General features: G+C 44.4%; 1 pseudogene; it reads left to right on the forward strand.

Annotated features, from left to right (window-relative positions):
- Nucleotides 1–1701: 1701 nt before the first annotated feature.
- Nucleotides 1702–19623, forward strand: part of LOC124027674 — a 43705-nt pseudogene continuing 25783 nt past the window's right edge.

The raw sequence follows: 19623 nt of genomic DNA on the forward strand, positions 1-19623 counted from the left end.
GAGTTACTCTGATTCAGTTATATACAGGGAGTTACTCTGATTCAGTTATGTACAGGAAGTTACTCTGATTCAGTTACTCAGCTCTGATTCAGTTATATACGGGAGTTACTCTGATTCAGTTATATACAGGGAGTTACTCTGATTCAGTTACTCAGCTCTGATTCAGTTATATACAGGGAGTTACTCTGATTCAGTTATATACAGGGAGTTACTCTGATTCAGTTAGAACAGGGAGTTACTCTGATTCAGTTATATACAGGGAGTTACTCTGATTCAGTTATATACAGGGAGTTACTCTGATTCAGTTATATACAGGGAGTTACTCTGATTCAGTTATATACAGGGAGTTACTCTGATTCAGTTATGTACAGGGAGTTACTCAGCTCTGATTCAGTTACTCAGCTCTGATTCAGTTATGTACAGGGAGTTACTCAGCGCTGATTCAGTTACTCAGCTCTGATTCAGTTACTCAGCTCTGATTCAGTTATGTACAGGGAGTTACTCAGCTCTGATTCAGTTACTCAGCTCTGATTCAGTTATGTACAGGAGTTACTCAGCTCTGATTCCAGTTACTCAGCTCTGATTCAGTTACTCACCTCTGATTCAGTTACCATACAGGAGTTACTCAGCTCTGATTCAGTTACTCAGCTCTGATTCAGTTACTCAATACAGGGAGTTACTCAGCTCTGAGGATTCAGTTGCTCAGCTCTGATTCAGTTACTTAGCTCTGATTCAGTTACTCTGACCCCCCCAGGCTGTGGGTGTGGCGAATGACCAGTCCACAATGGGTGAGGAGGCGAGGTGTAATGACATCACAGTGATAGATTCTAACTCCACCCCCTTCCGGACCGCCCCTCTGAAGCACTGTTTAAAGACTCCGTCTGACCTCTGGCATATCTCATCACCACAGGTACTGAAACACTGTTTAGAGACTGGACCTCTGGTATATCTTCATCACCACAGGTACTGAAACATTGTTTAGAGACTGGACCTCTGGTATCTCATCACCACAGGTACTGAAACACTGTTTAGAGACTGGACCTCTGGCATGTTCTTCATGATGAAGGTGTGTGTGTGTGTGTGTGTGTGTGTGTGTGTGTGTGTGTGTGTGTGTGTGTGTGTGTGTGTGTGTGTGTGTGTGTGTGTGTGTGTGTGTGTGTGTGTGTGTGTGTGTGTGTGTGTGTGTGTGTGTGTGTTAACCCTTTAGATTCTCCCTCCCTCCATCTAGTGTGTGTGTGTTAACCCTTTGTGATTCTCCCTCCCTCCATCTAGTGTGTGTGTGTTAACCCGCTTTGTGATTTTCCTCCCTCCATCTAGTGTGTGTGTGTTAACCTTTGTGATTCTCCCTCCTCCATCTAGTGTGTGTGTGTTAACCCTTTGTGATTCTCCCTCCCTCCATCTAGTAGTGTGTGTGTTAACTCCTTTGTGATTCTCCCTCCCTCCATCTAGTGTGTGTGTGCTAACCCTTGTGATTCTCCCTCCCTCCATCTAGTGTGTGTGTGTTAACCCTTTGTGATTCTCCCTCCTCCATCTAGTGTGTGTGTGTTAACCCTTTGTGATTCTCCTCCCTCCATCTAGTGTGTGTTAACCCTTTGTGATTCTCCTCCCTCCATCTAGTGTGTGTGTGTTAACCCTTTGTGATTCTCCTCCCTCCATCTAGTGTGTGTGTTAACCCTTTGTGATTCTCCCTCCTCCATCTAGTGTGTCTGGGAGCGTTGTTGTTCGGGGTCGTCTGGTCCATCACTGAGAAGGAGTGTTATCCAGGGGGGAATCTGTTTGGCATCATCATCTTGTTTCTCTGTGCTGTGTGTGGAGGAAAACTGGTCGGACTGATCAACTCCCCACACTGCCCCCTTCCCCCTTTACTTGGTACGTTCCACCAGTGCTGTATATGTTTCATCCCCTCTGACTTGAAGAATGGGACTGTTTTGACTTGAAGAATGGGACTGTTTTGACTTGAAGAATGGGACTGTTTTGACTTGAAGAATGGGACTGTTTTGACTTGAAGAATGGGACTGTTTTGACTTGAAGAATGGGACTGTTTTGACTTGAAGAATGGGACTGTTTTTTGACTTGAAGAATGGGACTGTTTTGACTGTGGGACTTTTTGACTTACCTGAAGAATGGGACTGTTTTTTTGACTTGAAGAATGGGACTGTTTTGACTTGAAGAATGGGACTGTTTTGACTTGAAGAATGGGACTGTTTTGACTTGAAGAATGGGACTGTTTTAACTTGAAGAATGGGACTGTTTTGACTTGAAGAATGGGACTGTTTTGACTTGAAGAATGGGACCGTTTTGACTTGAAGAATGGGACCGTTTTGACTTGAAGAATGGGACCGTTTTGACTTGAAGAATGGGACCGTTTTGACTTGAAGAATGGGACCGTTTTGACTTGAAGAATGGGACTGTTTTGACTTGAAGAATGGGACTGTTTTGACATGAAGAATGGGACTGTTTTGACTTGAAGAATGGGACTGTTTTGACTTACCTTAAGAATGGGACTGTTTTGACTTACCTGAAGAATGGGACTGTTTTGATTTACCTGAAGAATGGGACTGCTTTGACTTACCTTAAGAATGGGACTGTTTTGATTTACCTGAATAATGGGACTGTTTTGACTGACTTGAAGAATGGGACTGTTTTGACTTGAAGAATGGGACTGTTTTGACTTGAAGAATGGGACTGTTTTGACATGAAGAATGGGACTGTTTTGACTTACATGAAGAATGGGACTGTTTTGACTTACCTGAAGAATGGGACTGTTTTGACATGAAGAATGGGACTGTTTTGACTTGAAGAATGGGACCGTTTTGAATTACCTGAAGAATGGGACTGTTTTGACTTACATGAAGAATGGGACTGTTTTGACTTACCTGAAGAATGGGACTTTTTGACATGAAGAATGGGACTGTTTTGACTTGAAGAATGGGACTGTTTTGACATGAAGAATGGGACTGTTTTGACTTACATGAAGAATGGGACTGTTTTGACTTACATGAAGAATGGGACTGTTTTGACTTACCTGAAGAATGGGACTGTTTTGACATGAAGAATGGGACTGTTTTGACTTGAAGAATGGGACTGTTTTGACTTACCTGAAGAATGGGACTGTTTTGACTTACCTGAAGAATGGGACTGTTTTGACTTACCTGAAGAATGGGACTGTTTTGACATGAAGAATGGGACTGTTTTGACATGAAGAATGGGACTGTTTTGACATGAAGAATGGGACTGTTTTGACTTGAAGAATGGGACTGTTTTGACTTACCTGAAGAATGGGACTGTTTTGACTTACCTGAAGAATCGGACTGTTTTGACATGAAGAATGGGACTGTTTTGACTTGAAGAATGGGACTGTTTTGACTTACCTGAAGAATGGGACTGTTTTGACTTACCTGAAGAATGGGACTGTTTGACTTACCTGAAGAATGGGACTGTTTTGACATGAAGAATGGGACTGTTTTGACTTACCTGAAGAATGGGACTGTTTTGACTTACGTGAAGAATGGGACTGTTTTGACATGAAGAATGGGACTGTTTTGACTTACCTGAAGAATGGGACTGTTTTGACATGAAGAATGGGACTGTTTTGACTTGAAGAATGGGACTGTTCTGACTTGAATAATGGGACTGTTTTGACATGAAGAATGGGACTGTTTTGACATGAAGAATGGGACCGTTTTGACTTGAAGAATGGGACTGTTTTGACATGAAGAATGGGACTGTTTTGACATGAAGAATGGGACTGTTTTGACATGAAGAATGGGACTGTTTTGACTTGAAGAATGGGACTGTTTTGACTTACCTGAAGAATGGGACTGTTTTGACTTACCTGAAGAATGGGACCGTTTTGACTTACATGAAGAATGGGAATGTTTAAAAATATCACATTTACATAAGTATTCAGACCCTTTACTCAGTGCTTTGTTGAAGCAACTTTGGCCGCGATTACAGCCTCTAGTCTTCTTGGGTATTACACTACAAGCTTGGCACACCTGTATTTGGGGAGTTTCTCCCATTCATCTCTGCAGATCCTCTCAAGCTCTGTCAGGTTGGATGGGGAGCTTTGCTGCACGGCAATTTTCAGGTCTCTCCAGAGATGTTAGATTGGGTTCAATGCTGGGCTCTGACTGGGCCACTCAAGGACATTCAGAGACTTGTCCCAAGCCACTCCTGCGTTGTCTTGGCTGTGTGCTTATGGTCATTGTCCTGTTGGAAGATGAACCTTCACCCCAGTCTGAGGTCCTGAGCGCTCAGGAGCAGGTTTTCATAAAGGATCTCTCTGTACAGGCGGAGCTCAGTTTTGTCATGATGAGGTATTGTGTGTAGATGGTGAGGACAATATGATCATTGCCCCAGCAGGTGTTTGCAGATCGACGCTCTTGCCAACTCAGCCACACAGGTCGACTAAACTGATGTACTAAACTTGTGTGTCTCTCAGTTACCTGCAGGTTTCATCCTGATAAACGTCCCGTTTTAACTGATGCTGTGTGTGTGTGTGTGTGTGTGTGTGTGTGTGTGTGTGTGTGTGTGTGTGTGTGTGTGTGTGTGTGTGTGTGTGTGTGTGTGTGTGTGTGTGTGTGTGTGTGTGTGTGTGTGTGTGTGTGTGTGTGTGTGTGTGTGTGTGTGTGTGTGTACAGGTATGTTGCTGGCAGGTCTGGTGCTACGTAACGCATCGTGCGTAACTGAGGCGGTCCACATTGAGCAGACCTGGTCAGCAGCTCTGAGGAACATCGCTCTGGCCATCATACTGACCCGTGCTGGACTGGGCCTCAATCCTTCGGTACAGACAGACAGGACAGACAGACAGACAGACAGACAGACAGACAGACAGACAGACAGACAGACAGACAGACAGACAGACAGACAGACAGACAGACAGACAGACAGACAGACAGACAGACAGACAGACAGACAGACAGACAGACAGACAGACAGACAGACAGACAGACAGACAGACAGACAGACAGACAGACAGACAGACAGACAGACAGACAGACAGACAGACAGACAGACAGACAGACAGACAGACAGACAGACAGACAGACAGACAGGTTTTTACAACTGAAGGTGTATGTGTTCAACAGGCTCTCCGCAGACTCAAAGGGTGTGTGTGCGACTGGCAGTAGGACCGTGTACAGTGGAGGCATCAACAGTAGCTGTGATGTCTCACTTCCTGATGGGCTTGCCCTGGGTCTGGGGATTCATACTGGGGTAAACTCACACCTCAACACAGTGTTACCTCTAGACAACAGTAGCTGTAATGTCTCACTTGCTGATGGGCTTGCCCTGGGTCTGGGGATTCATACTGGGGTAAACTCACACCTCAACACAGTGTTACCTCTAGACAACAGTAGCTGTGATGTCTCACTTGCTGATGGGCTTGCCCTGGGTCTGGGGATTCGTACTGGGGGTAAACTCACACCTCAACACAGTGTTACCTCTAGACAATAGTAGCTGTGATGTCTCACTTCCTGGTGGGCTTGCCCTGGGTCTGGGGATTCATACTGGGGTAAACACTCACACCTCAACACAGTGTTACCTCTAGACAATAGTAGCTGTGATGTCTCACTTCCTGGTGGGCTTGCCCTGGGTCTGGGGATTCATACTGTGTTAAACAACAGTAGCTGTAATGTCACTTCCTCAACACAGTGTTACCTCTAGACAACAGTAGCTGTAATGTCTCACTTCCTGGTGGGCTTGCCCTGGGTCTGGGGATTCATACTGTGTTACCTCTAGACAACAGTAGCTGTAATGTCTCACTTCCTGGTGGGCTTGCCCTGGGTCTGGGGATTCATACTGGGGTAAACTCACACCTCAACACAGTGTTACCTCTAGACAACATTAGCTCTATCTGTCTCTCTCTCAATTCAATTCATTTCAAGGGCTGTATTGGGAAATGTTTACGTTGCCAAAGTGAAATAGATAATAAACAAAAAGGAAATAAACAATAAATAAACATTATACTCACAAAATTTAAAAAAGAATAGAGACATTTCAAATCTTATATTATGTCGACATACATTGTTGTAACGATGTGCAAAATGTTCTGGTAGTCTTTAATATTTGAGTCGAAGATTAGTGTATTTGATCATGTATATGTTTTTGCTGTTTGTTCTTTGTTATAGAACCAATCAGATTGGAGAAGTGGTTTCCCCAGACATCTCAGTGTTGGATAGATAACTCTTTGTGTTGTTGTTTGTTTAGTGTTTTCCAATTTTCCCAGAAGTGGTTAGATTCTATGGATTCTTCAATTACATTCAATTACATTGAGCTGATTTCTGACGTGCTGTTCCTTCTTTTCCGTAGTGTATTTCTGTATTGTTTTAGTGATTCCCCATAGTGAAGGCGTAGACTCAGGTTTTCGGGTTTCTCAATTTGCCATTTTTACATTCTTCATCAAACCATTTGTCATTGTTGTTCATTTTCTTGACATTTTTAGGTTTGGAAGATGAGAAGTCAAATATTGCATTGCCTTTTAATTGTTTAACTTGGGTCAAACGTTTCAGGTAGCCTTCCACAAACTTCCCACAATAAGTTGGGTGAATTTTGGCCCATTCCTCCTGACAGAGCTGGTGTAACAGGTCAGGTTTGTAGGCCTCCTTGCTCACACACACTTTTTCAGTTCTGCAATAGGATTGAGGTCAGGGCTTTGTGATGGCCACTCCAATACCTTGACTTTGTTGTCCTTAAGCCATTTTACCACAACTTTGGAAGCATGCTTGGGGTCATTGTCCATTTGGAAGACACATTTGCTACCAAGCTTTAACTTCCTGACTGATGTCTTGAGATGTTGCTTCAATATATCCACATAATTTTCCTGCATCATGAAGCCATCTATTTGTGAAGTGCACCAGTCCCTCCTGCAGCAAAGTACCCCCACAACATGATGTTGCCACCCCCGTGCTTCACGGTTGGGATGGTGTTCTTCGGCTTGCCAAGTCTCCCCCTTTATCCTCCAAACATAACGATGGTCATTATGGCCAAACAGTTCTATTTTTGTGTCATCAGACCAGAGGACATTTCTCCAAAAGTACAATCTTTGTCCACATGTGCAGTTGCAAACTGTAGTCTGGCTTTTTAATGGCGGTTTTGAAGCAGTAGCTTCTTCCTTGCTGAGCGGCCTTTCAGGTTATGTTGATATAGGACTCGTTATACTGTGGATATAGATACTTTGGTACATGTTTCCTCCAACATCTTCACAAGGTCCTTTGCTGTTGTTCTGGGATTGATTTGCACTTTTTGCACCAAAGTACATTCATCTCTGGGAGACAGAACGCGTCTCCTTCCTGAGCAGTATGACGGCTGCATGGTCCCATGGTGTTTATACTTGTGTACTATTGTTTGTACAGATGAACGTGGTACCTTCAGGCGTTTGGAAATTGCTCCCAAGGATGAACCAGACTTGTGGAGGTCTACAATTATTTTTCTTGTCGTGGCTGATTTATTCAGATTTTCCCATGATGTCAAGCAAAGAGGCAGTGAGTTGGAAGGTAGGCCTTGAAATACATCCACAGGTACACCTCCAATTGACTCAAATCATGTCAATTAGCCTATCAGAAGCTTCTAAAGCCATGACATGATTTTCTGGAATTTTCCAAGCTGTTTAAAGGCACAGTCAACTTAGTGGATGTAAACTTCTGACTCACTGGAATTGTGATACAGTGAATTATAAGTGAAATAATCTGTCTGTAAACAATTGTTGGAAAAATGACTTGTGTCATGTACAAAGTAGATATCATAACCGACTTGCCAAAACTATAGTTTGTTAACAAGACATTTGTGGAGTGGTTGAAAAATGAGTTTTAATGACTCCAACCTAATTTCAGAGACTTGAATATCCAGACTGACACACAGCACAGTACAGAAACCCGCTACGTTTAACTTATTTACAAAAAGGCCATATACAGATGAAGCACCTTAATTTGATCACTCTTGTTGCGGAGAATTTTCCCGCACAGCAGGAAATGCAAGCGTGTATTTGAGCTTTTAAATAACAAAAAATGTGTCTACATAATAATTCACATTTCCTGTTGCTGAATGAGGATTTTCCTGCCGTAGCAAACTGGATGAAATGATGATCCTACATCTGTATATTGAGTTTGTTTAGACAGTGTCTGTGTCGATGAATAATGATTCGTGAGCAGGTGAGTTGATAAGGCTAAAGGGTGATTCATGTGGCTTACAGTGGAAAGGGAATAGCTTTGTGGATAACGTGACTGTATATACAGTACAAATCAAACGTTCGGACACACTTACTTACTCGTTCCAGGGTTTTTCTATTTTATACATTGTAAAGACATCACAACTATGAAATAACACAAAGAATCATGTAGTAAACAAATCCAATATTTATATATTTTAAGTAGCCACGCTTTGCCTTGATGAAAGCTTTGCACACTCCTAGCATTCTCTCAATCAGCTTCACCTGGAATGCTTTTTCAATAGCCTTGAAGGAGTTCCCACATATGCTGGGCACTTGTTGGCTGCTTTTCCTTCACTCTGCAGTCCAACTCATCCCAAACCATCTCAATTGGGTTGAGGTCAGGTGATTGTGGAGGCCAGGTCATCTGATGCAGCACTCCATCACTCTCCTTCTTGGTCAAATAGCCCTTACACAGCATGGAGGTGTGTTGGGTCATTGTCCTGTTGAAATGAAAATGATAGTCCCGCTAAGCGCAAACCAAATGGGATGGCGTATCGCTGCAGAATGCTGTGGTAGCCATGCTGGTTAAGTGTGCCTTGAATTATAAATAAATCACTGACAGTGTCACCAGCAAAGCACCCCCACACCTCCTCCTCCATGCTTCACGGTGGGAACCACACATGCAGAGATCATCCGTTCACCTACTCTGAGGCTGTTAACTCTAATGAACTTATCCTCTGAGGCAGAGTGTGTATGTAAACTTCCAACTTCAACTGTACATACCCAGCGTCCGACAGAGCTGCAGGAGTTGTGACCCATTTTTTTGTTGGTTATGTTGTCATAGTTGTTTCTAGGGGGGCATAAGGGGGAGGGAATGATGTCACCTCCAGGTAGCTGTTTGTCCCCCTGTGTTCTGAGGGTATCAGATTCTTGTCCGGTTCTGGCATTTAGGTCGCCACAGACTAGTACATGTCCCTCGGCCTGATTTCCCCTCCAGGATAGAGAAGCTGTCTTCATTAAAGGGGATTCTAGTGGGGGGATATAGGGATTCTAGTGGGGGATATAGGGGATTCTAGTGGGGATATAGGGGATTCTAGTGGGGGATATAGGGGGATTCTAGTGGGCGGATATAGGGGATTCTAGTGGGAGGATATAGGGGATTCTAGTGGGGGCATATAGGGGATTCTAGTGGGGGGATATAGGGGATTCTAGTGGGGGGATATAGGGGATTCTAGGGGGATATAGGGGATTCTAGTGGGGGGGTATAGGGATTCTAGTGGGGGGATATAGGGGATTCTAGGGGGATATAGGGGATTCTAGTGGGGGGGTATAAGGGATTCTAGTGGGGGATATAGGGATTCTAGTGGGGGCATATAGGGGATTCTAGTGGGGGGATATAGGGGATTCTAGTGGGGGGGATATAGGGATTCTAGTGGGGGGATATAGGGATTCTAGTGGGGGATATAGGGGATTCTAGTGGGGGATATAGGGGATTCTAGTGGGGGGTATAAGGGATTCTAGTGGGGGATATAGGGATTCTAGTGGGGGCATATAGGGGATTCTAGTGGGGGATATAGGGATTCCTAGTGGGGGGATATAAGGGATTCTGGTGGGGAGGATATAGGGATTCTAGTGGGGGGTATAGGGGATTCTAGTGGGGATATAGGGGATTCTAGTGGGGGCATATAGGTCATTCTAGTGGGGGATATAGGGGATTCTAGTGGGGGGATATAGGGATTCTAGTGGGGGGGGATATAGGGGATTCTAGTGGGGGGGATATAGGGATTCTAGTTGGGGGATATAGGGCATTCTAGTGGGGGCATATAGGGCATTCTAGTGGGGGGATATAGGGGATTCTAGTGGGGGGATATAGGGGATTCTAGTGGGGATATAGGGGATTCTAGTGGGGGATCTAGGGATTCTAGTGGGGGATATAGGGGATTCTAGTGGGGGAATATAGGGATTCTAGTGGGGGGATATAGGGGATTCTAGTGGGGGGATATAGGGGATTCTGGTGGGGGGGATATAGGTAGCACATGTGACAATTTTTTTGCTGTTTCCTCATTCATTTCTAGCCAGATGTAAAATGTTCCTGTTTTGACTATTTAATAGAGTGAGTTAGGTCTGCTCTATACCAAATTAGCATAGCCCTGAGTATATTTCCTGTTTCCCACCTGGTAGTGTGGTGGATGGGATTACCAGCTCTCTGTAACCTAGAGGACAACCAGTGGGTCCATCTCCTCTATACCACCCACCTGGTAGTGTGGTGGATGGGACTACCAGCTCTCTGTAACCTAGAGGACAACCAGTGGGTCCGTCTCCTCTATACCCTGTTTCACACCTGGTAGTGTGGTGGATGGGACTACCAGCTCTCTGTCACCTAGAGGACAACCAGTGGGTCCATCTCCTCTATACCACCCACCTGGTAGTGTGGTGGATGGGACTACCAGCTCTCTGTAACCTAGAGGGCAACCAGTGGGTCCATCTCCTCTATACAAGGTTTCTTGTAGGATGACAGTGTCTATATTTCCAATTTCTTTGATGAAGTCCGGGTTCCTGCTCTTTATGCCAAAGGCAGATGACCTCTGACCTTGTATATTCCAGGATGAGATAGTAAAAGCTATGTGTTCCATAGTGTTGTTTTGTGTGGTTTAGGGCTGGACCATCACAATAGGTGTGAGCAGAGCATGTTGAGCATCTGATACATACCTCTTAGGTCACAGGATGGGGCTCGGGGGGCGGGTGGATTAGTGGGGGTTGGGCTTGTTGCAACCCTCTCTCTCTCTATCTCTCTCTCTCTGATGTCTCATTCTCTCTCTGTCTCCCTCTTTCCCCCTCTCTCTCTCTCTCTCTCTCTCTCTCTCTCTCTCTCTCTCTCTCTCGCTCTCTCTCTCTCTCTCTCGCTCTCTTTGATGTCTCATTCTCTCTCTGTCTCTCTCTCTCTCCCCTCTCTCCCTCCCTCTCTCTCTCTCTCTGACTCTCCCTCTCTCCCTCTCCCTCTCTCTCTCTCTCCCTCTCCCTCTGCTCCCTCTCCCTCTTTCCCTCTCCCTCTGCTCCCTCTCCCTCTTTCCCTCTCCCTCTCTCTCTCTCTCTCTCCCTCTCTCCCTCCCTTTCTCTCTCTCTCTCTCTCCCTCTCTCTCCTCTCTCTCTCTCTCTCTCTCTCTCTCTCTCTCTCTCCTCTCTCTCTCTCCCTCTCCCTCTCTCCCTCTCTGTCTCTCCTCTCTCCCTCCCTCCCTCCCTCCCTCTCCCTCCCTCTCTCTCCCTCTCTCTCTCTCCCTCTCCTCTCTCCTCTCTCTCTCTCCTCTCCTCTCCCCCTCTCTCTCTCTCTCTCTCTCTCTCTCTCTCTCTCTCCCTCTCTCTCTCCCTCTCTCTCTCTCTCCTCTCTCTCTCTCTCTCTCCCTCTCTCCCTTCCCTCCCCTCTCATCTCTCTCTCTCTCCTCTCTCCTCCCTCTCTCTCCCCCTCTCTCTCTCTCTCCTCTCCCTCCCCCTCTGTCTCTCTCTCTCTCCCTCTCCCTCCCTCTCCTCTCCCTCTCTCTCTCTCTCTCTCTCTCCCCTCTCTCTCCCTCTCTCTCTCTCTCTGTCTCTCTCTCTCTCTCTCTGTCTCTCTCTCTCTCTCTCTCTCTCTCTCTCCCTCTCTCTCTCTCTCTCTCTCTCTCTCTGTCTCTCTCTCTCTCTCTCTCTCTCTCTCTCTCTCTCTCTCTCTCTATCTGTCTCTCTCTCTCTCTCTCTCTCTCTCTCTCTCTCTCTCTCTCTCTCTCTCTCTCTCTCTCTCTCTCTCTCTCTCTCTCTCTCTCTCTCTCTCTCTCTCTCTCTCTCTCTCTCTCTCCTCTCTCCCTCTCCCTCTCCCTCTCCCTCTCTCTCCCTCTCTCTCTCTGTCTCTAGGTTTGTTCTGAGTGCTGTATCCCCAGCTGTGGTGGTGCCCTCCATGTTGTTACTCCAGAAGGATGGCTACGGCGTGGAGAAGGGAATCCCTACTCTGCTGATGGCTGCTGGGAGTTTTGATGACATCCTGGCAATCACAGGGTTCACCACCTGTCTGGGCATGGCCTTCGCCTCAGGTAAGTGAACATGTGACCACAGGGTTCTCAGCAGAAGCGACGCGCCAATTAGACAGAACAATCCGTCTTTCACACCAGGCTGAAGACCCATTGACTTCCTATTGCCACCTGGCAGCATCCAGGTTACCTCTGACCACTAAACACAGTAGTATAACATCCAGGTTACATCTGACAACTAAAACTACAGGTTTTAGTTGGTATAACCTGTCTGTCTCCCCTACAGGTTTTTAGTTGGTATAACCTGTCTGTATCCCCTACAGGTTTTAGTTGGTATAACCTGTCTGTCTCCCCCTACAGGTTTTAGTTGGTATAACCTGTCTGTCTCCCCTACAGGTTTCAGTTGGTATAACCTGTCTGTCTCCCCTACAGGTTTTAGTTGGTATAACCTGTCGGTCTTCCCCTACAGGTTTTTAGTTGGTATAACCTGTCTGTCTCCCCTACAGGTTTTAGTTGGTATAACCTGTCTGTCTCCCCTACAGGTTTTAGTTGGTATAACCTGTCTGTCTTCCCCTACAGGTTTTTAGTTGGTATAACCTGTCTGTCTCCCCCCACAGGTTTTAGTTGGTATAACCTGTCTGTCTCCCACCACAGGTTCTAGTTGGTATAATCTGGGTCTGGGTGCTGGAGGTTTTAGGAGGAACAATCATCGGTCATTCTTGGATTTTTCCTCCGTTTTCCCCAGCAGAGACCAGGTAAGAACCTCACGTTGTGTGTCTCTCTCTGTCTGTGGATGTGTGGATTTTGAGAGTGCGGGTGGGTAGGTTTTAGGTCTGTGCTACCTCATTTCCCCTACATTATCAGTTAATACACCTTCCATTCACATGGATTTATGTTTCATGACACAAATTCCAGCTGTAAAGCCAGTCTCAGTGATAGCCCTATAACTTGTTATAGGGGGCAGTATTGGTATAGATTGGAAGAAAAGGTGACCATAGTAAACTGTCTGCTACTCAGGCCCAGTTGCTAATATATGCATATTATTAGTAGATCTGGATAGAAAACACCCTGAAGTTTCTAATACTGTTTGAATGATGTCCGTGAGTATAACAGAACTCATATGGCAGGCAAAAATCCAAACAGGAAGTGGGAAATCTGAGATTTGTAGGTTTTCAACTCATCCCCTATTGAAGATACAGTGAGATATTGGTCATCTTGCATTTCCTTCGGCTTCCACTAGATGTCAACAGTCTTTAGAACCTTGTTTGATGCTTCTTCTGTGGGGTGGGGGCTGGAATGAGAGGGGAATGAGTCAGGTGTTTCTCCGTTTTTCCCCAGAGAGCCACGAGCTGACCACGGTTGGAACGGTCTCAGTGGTAGACCTATAGTTACTGAGCCAGTCTCAGTGGTAGACCTATAGTTACTGAGCCAGTCTCAGTGGTAGACCTATAGATACTGAGCCAGTCTCAGTGGTAGACCTATAGTTACTGAGCCAGTCTCAGTGGTAGACCTATAGTTACTGAGCCAGTCTCAGTGGTAGACCTATATTATGCAGCCAGTTATTGGTAGATCTATAGTTAACAGCCAGTCTCAGTGGTAGACCTGAGTATAGAACTGAGCCAGTCTCAGTGGTCTGAGATTTATAGTTTTCAACTGAGCCAGTCTCAGTGGTAGACTTGCAGTTACTGAGCCAGTCTCAGTGGTAGACCTTGTTACTGAGCCAGTCTCCTAGTGAGAGGGGAATGAGTCAGGTGTCCTATAGTTACTGAGCCAGTCTCAGTGGTAGACCTATAGTTACTGAGCCAGTCTCAGTGGTAGACCTATAGTTACTGAGCCAGTCTCAGTGGTAGACCTATAGTTACTGAGCCAGTCTCAGTGGTAGACCTATAGTTACTGAGCCAGTCTCAGTGGTAGACCTATAGTTACTGAGCCAGTCTCAGTGGTAGACCTATAGTTACTGAGCCAGTCTCAGTGGTAGACCTATAGTTACTGAGCCAGTCTCAGTGGTAGACCTATAGTTACTGAGCCAGTCTCAGTGGTAGACCTATAGTTACTGAGCCAGTCTCAGTGGTAGACCTATAGTTACTGAGCCAGTCTCAGTGGTAGACCTATAGTTACTGAGCCAGTCTCAGTGGTAGACCTATAGTTACTGAGCCAGTCTCAGTGGTAGACCTATAGTTACTGAGCCAGTCTCAGTGGTAGACCTATAGTTACTGAGCCAGTCTCAGTGGTAGACCTATAGTTACTGAGCCAGTCTCAGTGGTAGACCTATAGTTACTGAGCCAGTCTCAGTGGTAGACCTATAGTTACTGAGCCAGTCTCAGTGGTAGACCTATAGTTACTGAGCCAGTCTCAGTGGTAGACCTATAGTTACTGAGCCAGTCTCAGTGGTAGACCTATAGTTACTGAGCCAGTCTCAGTGGTAGACCTATAGTTACTGAGCCAGTCTCAGTGGTAGACCTATAGTTACTGAGCCAGTCTCAGTGGTAGACCTATAGTTACTGAGCCAGTCTCAGTGGTAGACCTATAGTTACTGAGCCAGTCTCAGTGGTAGACCTATAGTTACTGAGCCAGTCTCAGTGGTAGACCTATAGTTACTGAGCCAGTCTCAGTGGTAGACCTATAGTTACTGAGCCAGTCTCAGTGGTAGACCTATAGTTACTGAGCCAGTCTCAGTGGTAGACCTATAGTTACTGAGCCAGTCTCAGTGGTAGACCTATAGTTACTGAGCCAGTCTCAGTGGTAGACCTATAGTTACTGAGCCAGTCTCAGTGGTAGACCTATAGTTACTGAGCCAGTCTCAGTGGTAGACCTATAGTTACTGAGCCAGTCTCAGTGGTAGACCTATAGTTACTGAGCCAGTCTCAGTGGTAGACCTATAGTTACTGAGCCAGTCTCAGTGGTAGACCTATAGTTACTGAGCCAGTCTCAGTGGTAGACCTATAGTTACTGAGCCAGTCTCAGTGGTAGACCTATAGTTACTGAGCCAGTCTCAGTGGTAGACCTATAGTTACTGAGCCAGTCTCAGTGGTAGACCTATAGTTACTGAGCCAGTCTCAGTGGTAGACCTATAGTTACTGAGCCAGTCTCAGTGGTAGACCTATAGTTACTGAGCCAGTCTCAGTGGTAGACCTATAGTTACTGAGCCAGTCTCAGTGGTAGACCTATAGTTACTGAGCCAGTCTCAGTGGTAGACCTATAGTTACTGAGCCAGTCTCAGTGGTAGACCTATAGTTACTGAGCCAGTCTCAGTGGTAGACCTATAGTTACTGAGCCAGTCTCAGTGGTAGACCTATAGTTACTGAGCCAGTCTCAGTGGTAGACCTATAGTTACTGAGCCAGTCTCAGTGGTAGACCTATAGTTACTGAGCCAGTCTCAGTGGTAGACCTATAGTTACTGAGCCAGTCTCAGTGGTAGACCTATAGTTACTGAGCCAGTCTCAGTGGTAGACCTATAGTTACTGAGCCAGTCTCAGTGGTAGACCTATAGTTACTGAGCCAGTCTCAGTGGTAGACCTATAGTTACTGAGCCATGGACTCATGCTACTTACACTAAATCCTGACTCTGCCATCAGCATAACACAACAGGATTCGTGACTATTCAACGTACACTACCGGTCAAACACCACTGTTGTACTGAGCCTTTATCTGTCTGTTAGTTGCCGCCTGTTAGCTGGCACCATTCTTGCCATTCTCCTTTGACCTCTCTCATCAACGAGCTGTTTTCACCCACAGGACTGCCGCTGACTGGATGGGTTTTGTTTGTCACACCATTATCTGTAAAAAACCGTAGACACTGTTGTGCGTGAAAAGCCCAGGTGGTCGTTTGCTGTGATAATGGATGTGGCGCGCCTAGCAATGACCATTATTCCTCGCTCAAAGTCACCTAGGTCACTGGTTTCGCCCAATCTAACGTTCAATGGAACAGTAACTGAATGTCTTGATGCCTGTCTGCTGGCTTCATATAGCAAGTCATGGCCACGTGACTCACTCTCTGTAGGAGCCATCCATTTTCGTGAACGGGGCGGTGTACCTAATAAACTGGCCAAGAGGTGTATATTTGAAATTCCATTTAAGAAGGTTTTGAGTCAAATAATTTTTTAATTGGTGGTTTCAATTTCTACAGGATCTTTCTGGTTGCGAAATATGATCTGATCTGCATGCTTTATCTGTAAGGCTGTGTTTACACAGGCAGACCCATTCTGATCTTTTGACCAATCAGATCAGCTCTGAAAAAAGGTTGAGATGTAAAAAGATCTGATGTGAATTAAAGATCTGATGTGATGGAAACACAGCCTTAGAGACTTTCTGGCAAACCGCCCAGATGAGCTTATAGTCGGGCCAAGGTACCTATGTTTGGTGGTGTGTTTCAACGTTGTTTCTGTAGGGGTGGTGAAATGGTATTTACTTTCCTCAGATCTGAACTTTTTCTGAAAAGATGATTACTTTGTTATAAGGACTATCCACTCATATGGAAAAACAACTATGTTCAAGCAAGGACAGGCTTTGTTGTAAATCCTGTTCTGTAACGGTGTTCTTCGTTTGTTGAAAGAGAGTCGGACCGAAATGCAGCGTGGTGGTTACTCATGACTTTAATGAAGAAAAATGGAACGATATATGAAATAACTAATAAATACAAAAACACATGGCCCTTTTGAACAGCCCCAAAACAAACATTAGGATCACATGGCCCTTTTGAACAGCCCCCAAAACAAACATTAGGATCACATGGCCCTTTTGAACAGCCCCAAAACAAACATTAGGATCACATGGCCCTTTTGAACAGCCCCCAAAACATTAGGATCACATGGCCCTTTTGAACAGCCCCCAAAACAAACATTAGGATCACATGGCCCTTTTGAACAGCCCCAAAACATTAGGATCACATGGCCCTTTGAACAGCCCCAAAACATTAGGATCACATGGCACCTCAACTGACTCAGACCAGGCACCTACTACATTGGTGGACCATTCCACACATCATCTATGGGCCTAATACATAGAACACTAAAGAATCTACATCTTTAAGCTATAGATATTTGGGACGTTTCTCATGAAAACAAATGGTTTTAATGTAAGGTTAGGGTGAGGCATGAGGTTAGCAGTGTGGTTAGGGTTAGGTTTAAAAGTCTGATTTTAAGAAGATAAACTGTAAAAATAGTTGGGATTTAGCCATAGTTATGACTTTGTGGCTGTGATACTTGGCGCTGGTACATTTCTTGTCCATTTATATTTGCTTGGGAGGGGTAGAGTTTATTTCTGGTTTGAAACGTAGGGGAGGTTTATCAGATTTAGAAACATTCTGATTTGTTCTGACAAGGGGAGTTGTGTTTTTTTTTATAGCTCTATATGTGTTAAGTCTACTATACTGTTTCCATATCTGTTAAGTCTACTGTACTGTTTCCATATGTGTTAAGTCTACTATACTATTTCTATATCTGTTAAGTCTACTATACTGATTCCATATGTTAAGTCTACTATACTGTTTCCATATGTTAAGTCTACTATACTATTTCTATATCTGTTAAGTCTACTATACTATTTCTATATCTGTTAAGTCTACTATACTATTTCTATATCTGTTAAGTCTACTATACTATTTCTATATCTGTTAAGTCTACTATACTATTTCTATATCTGTTAAGTCTACTATACTATTTCCACATGTGTTAAGTCTACTATACTGTTTCTATATCTGTTAAGTCTACTATACTATTTCTATATCTGTTAAATCTATTATACTATTTCCAGATGTGTTACAGTAAGTCTAACTATACTATTTCCAGATGTGTTACAGTAAGTATACTATACTGTTTCCAGATGTGTTACAGTAAGTATACTATACTGTTTCCAGATGTGTTAAGTCTACTATACTGTTTCCAGATGTGTTAAGTCTACTATACTGTTTCCAGATGTGTTAAGTCTACTATACTGTTTCCATATCTGTTAAGTCTACTATACTGTTTCCATATGTGTTAAGTCTACTATACTATTTATATATCTGTTAAGTCTACTATACTATTTCTATATCTGTTAAGTCTACTATACTATTTCTATATCTGTTAAGTCTACTATACTGTTTCCAGATGTGTTAAGTCTACTATACTGTTTCCAGATGTGTTAAGTCTACTATACTGTTTCCACATGTGTTAAGTCTACTATACTGTTTCCAGATGTGTTAAGTCTACTATACTGTTCCAGATGTGTTAAGTCTACTATACTGTTTCCACATGTGTTAAGTCTACTATACTGTTTCCACATGTGTTAAGTCTACTATACTATTTCCATATATGTTAAGTCTACTATACTATTTCCACATGTGTTACAGTAAGTCTACTATACTATTTCCATATGTGTTAAGTCTACTATACTATTTCCAGATGTGTTACAGTAAGTCTACTAGACTGTTTCCAGATGTGTTACAGTAAGTCTACTATACTATTTCCACATGTGTTACAGTAAGTCTACTAGACTGTTTCCAGATGTGTTACAGTAAGTCTACTATAGTATTTCCACATGTGTTACAGTAAGTCTACTAGACTGTTTCCAGATGTGTTACAGTAAGTCTACTATACTATTTCCAGATATGTTAGGTCTACTAGACTGTTTCCCGCTGTGTTAGGTCCACTAGACTGTTTCCAGATATGTTAGGTCTACTATACTATTTCCAGATGTGTTAGGTCTACTAGACTGTTTACAGATGTGTTAGGTCTACTAGACTGTTTCCAGATGTGTTAGGTCTACCAGACTGTTTCCAGATGTGTTAGGTCTACTAGACTGTTTCCTAGTGCAGAGCCAAATGTAAACCCTTCATCCATTAACATTGTCCTGACCCAGGCTGTTACAGAGTTGGAGTACTTGCTTCCCACTGTTGTTGACAAAAATTGTTTCTGTCTCTCCCTCATGCTCTCCCTTCGCTCTCTCTCCCTCTCTCCCACCTCTCTCTCTCTATCCCCTCTCTCTCATCCTCCATATCGCCATCATCGCCCTCTCTCTCCCTCTCTTCCACCTCTCTCTCTATCCCCTCTCTCCATCCTCCATATCTCCCTCATCTCCCTCTCCCTCTTTTTCTCTCCCTCCTCCCCCCCCCCTCCTCTCTCTCCTGCTCCTTCTCTCTCTGTCTCTAGGAGGATGTGGTATTGAGGAGGAGTGCGATGTTGCTGGGTCTGTCTGTGTTTGCTGTGTTCGGAAGTAGAGTGGCTGGTTTCCCGGGAGCAGGAGGACTCTGTACTCTGGTCATGGCCTTCCTAGCTGCGCTGGGCTGGGGGGCAGAGAAGGTTAGTGTGTTTATAAAGTATGTTGAGTGTCTTTATGAAGTTGTAACATGTTTATAAAGCATTTATCTTGTTCTTTACTGACTTAGTTAGATAAAGGTTAAACCTATGTCGACACCCCTTCAAATGAGTGGATTCGGCTATTTCAGCCACACCCGTTGCTGACCGGTGTATAAAATCGAGCACACAGCCAGGCAATCTCCAT

This window comes from Oncorhynchus gorbuscha, unplaced genomic scaffold (assembly GCF_021184085.1).
Source record: "Oncorhynchus gorbuscha isolate QuinsamMale2020 ecotype Even-year unplaced genomic scaffold, OgorEven_v1.0 Un_scaffold_3453, whole genome shotgun sequence".
In the NCBI taxonomy this organism is placed as follows: domain Eukaryota; kingdom Metazoa; phylum Chordata; class Actinopteri; order Salmoniformes; family Salmonidae; genus Oncorhynchus; species Oncorhynchus gorbuscha.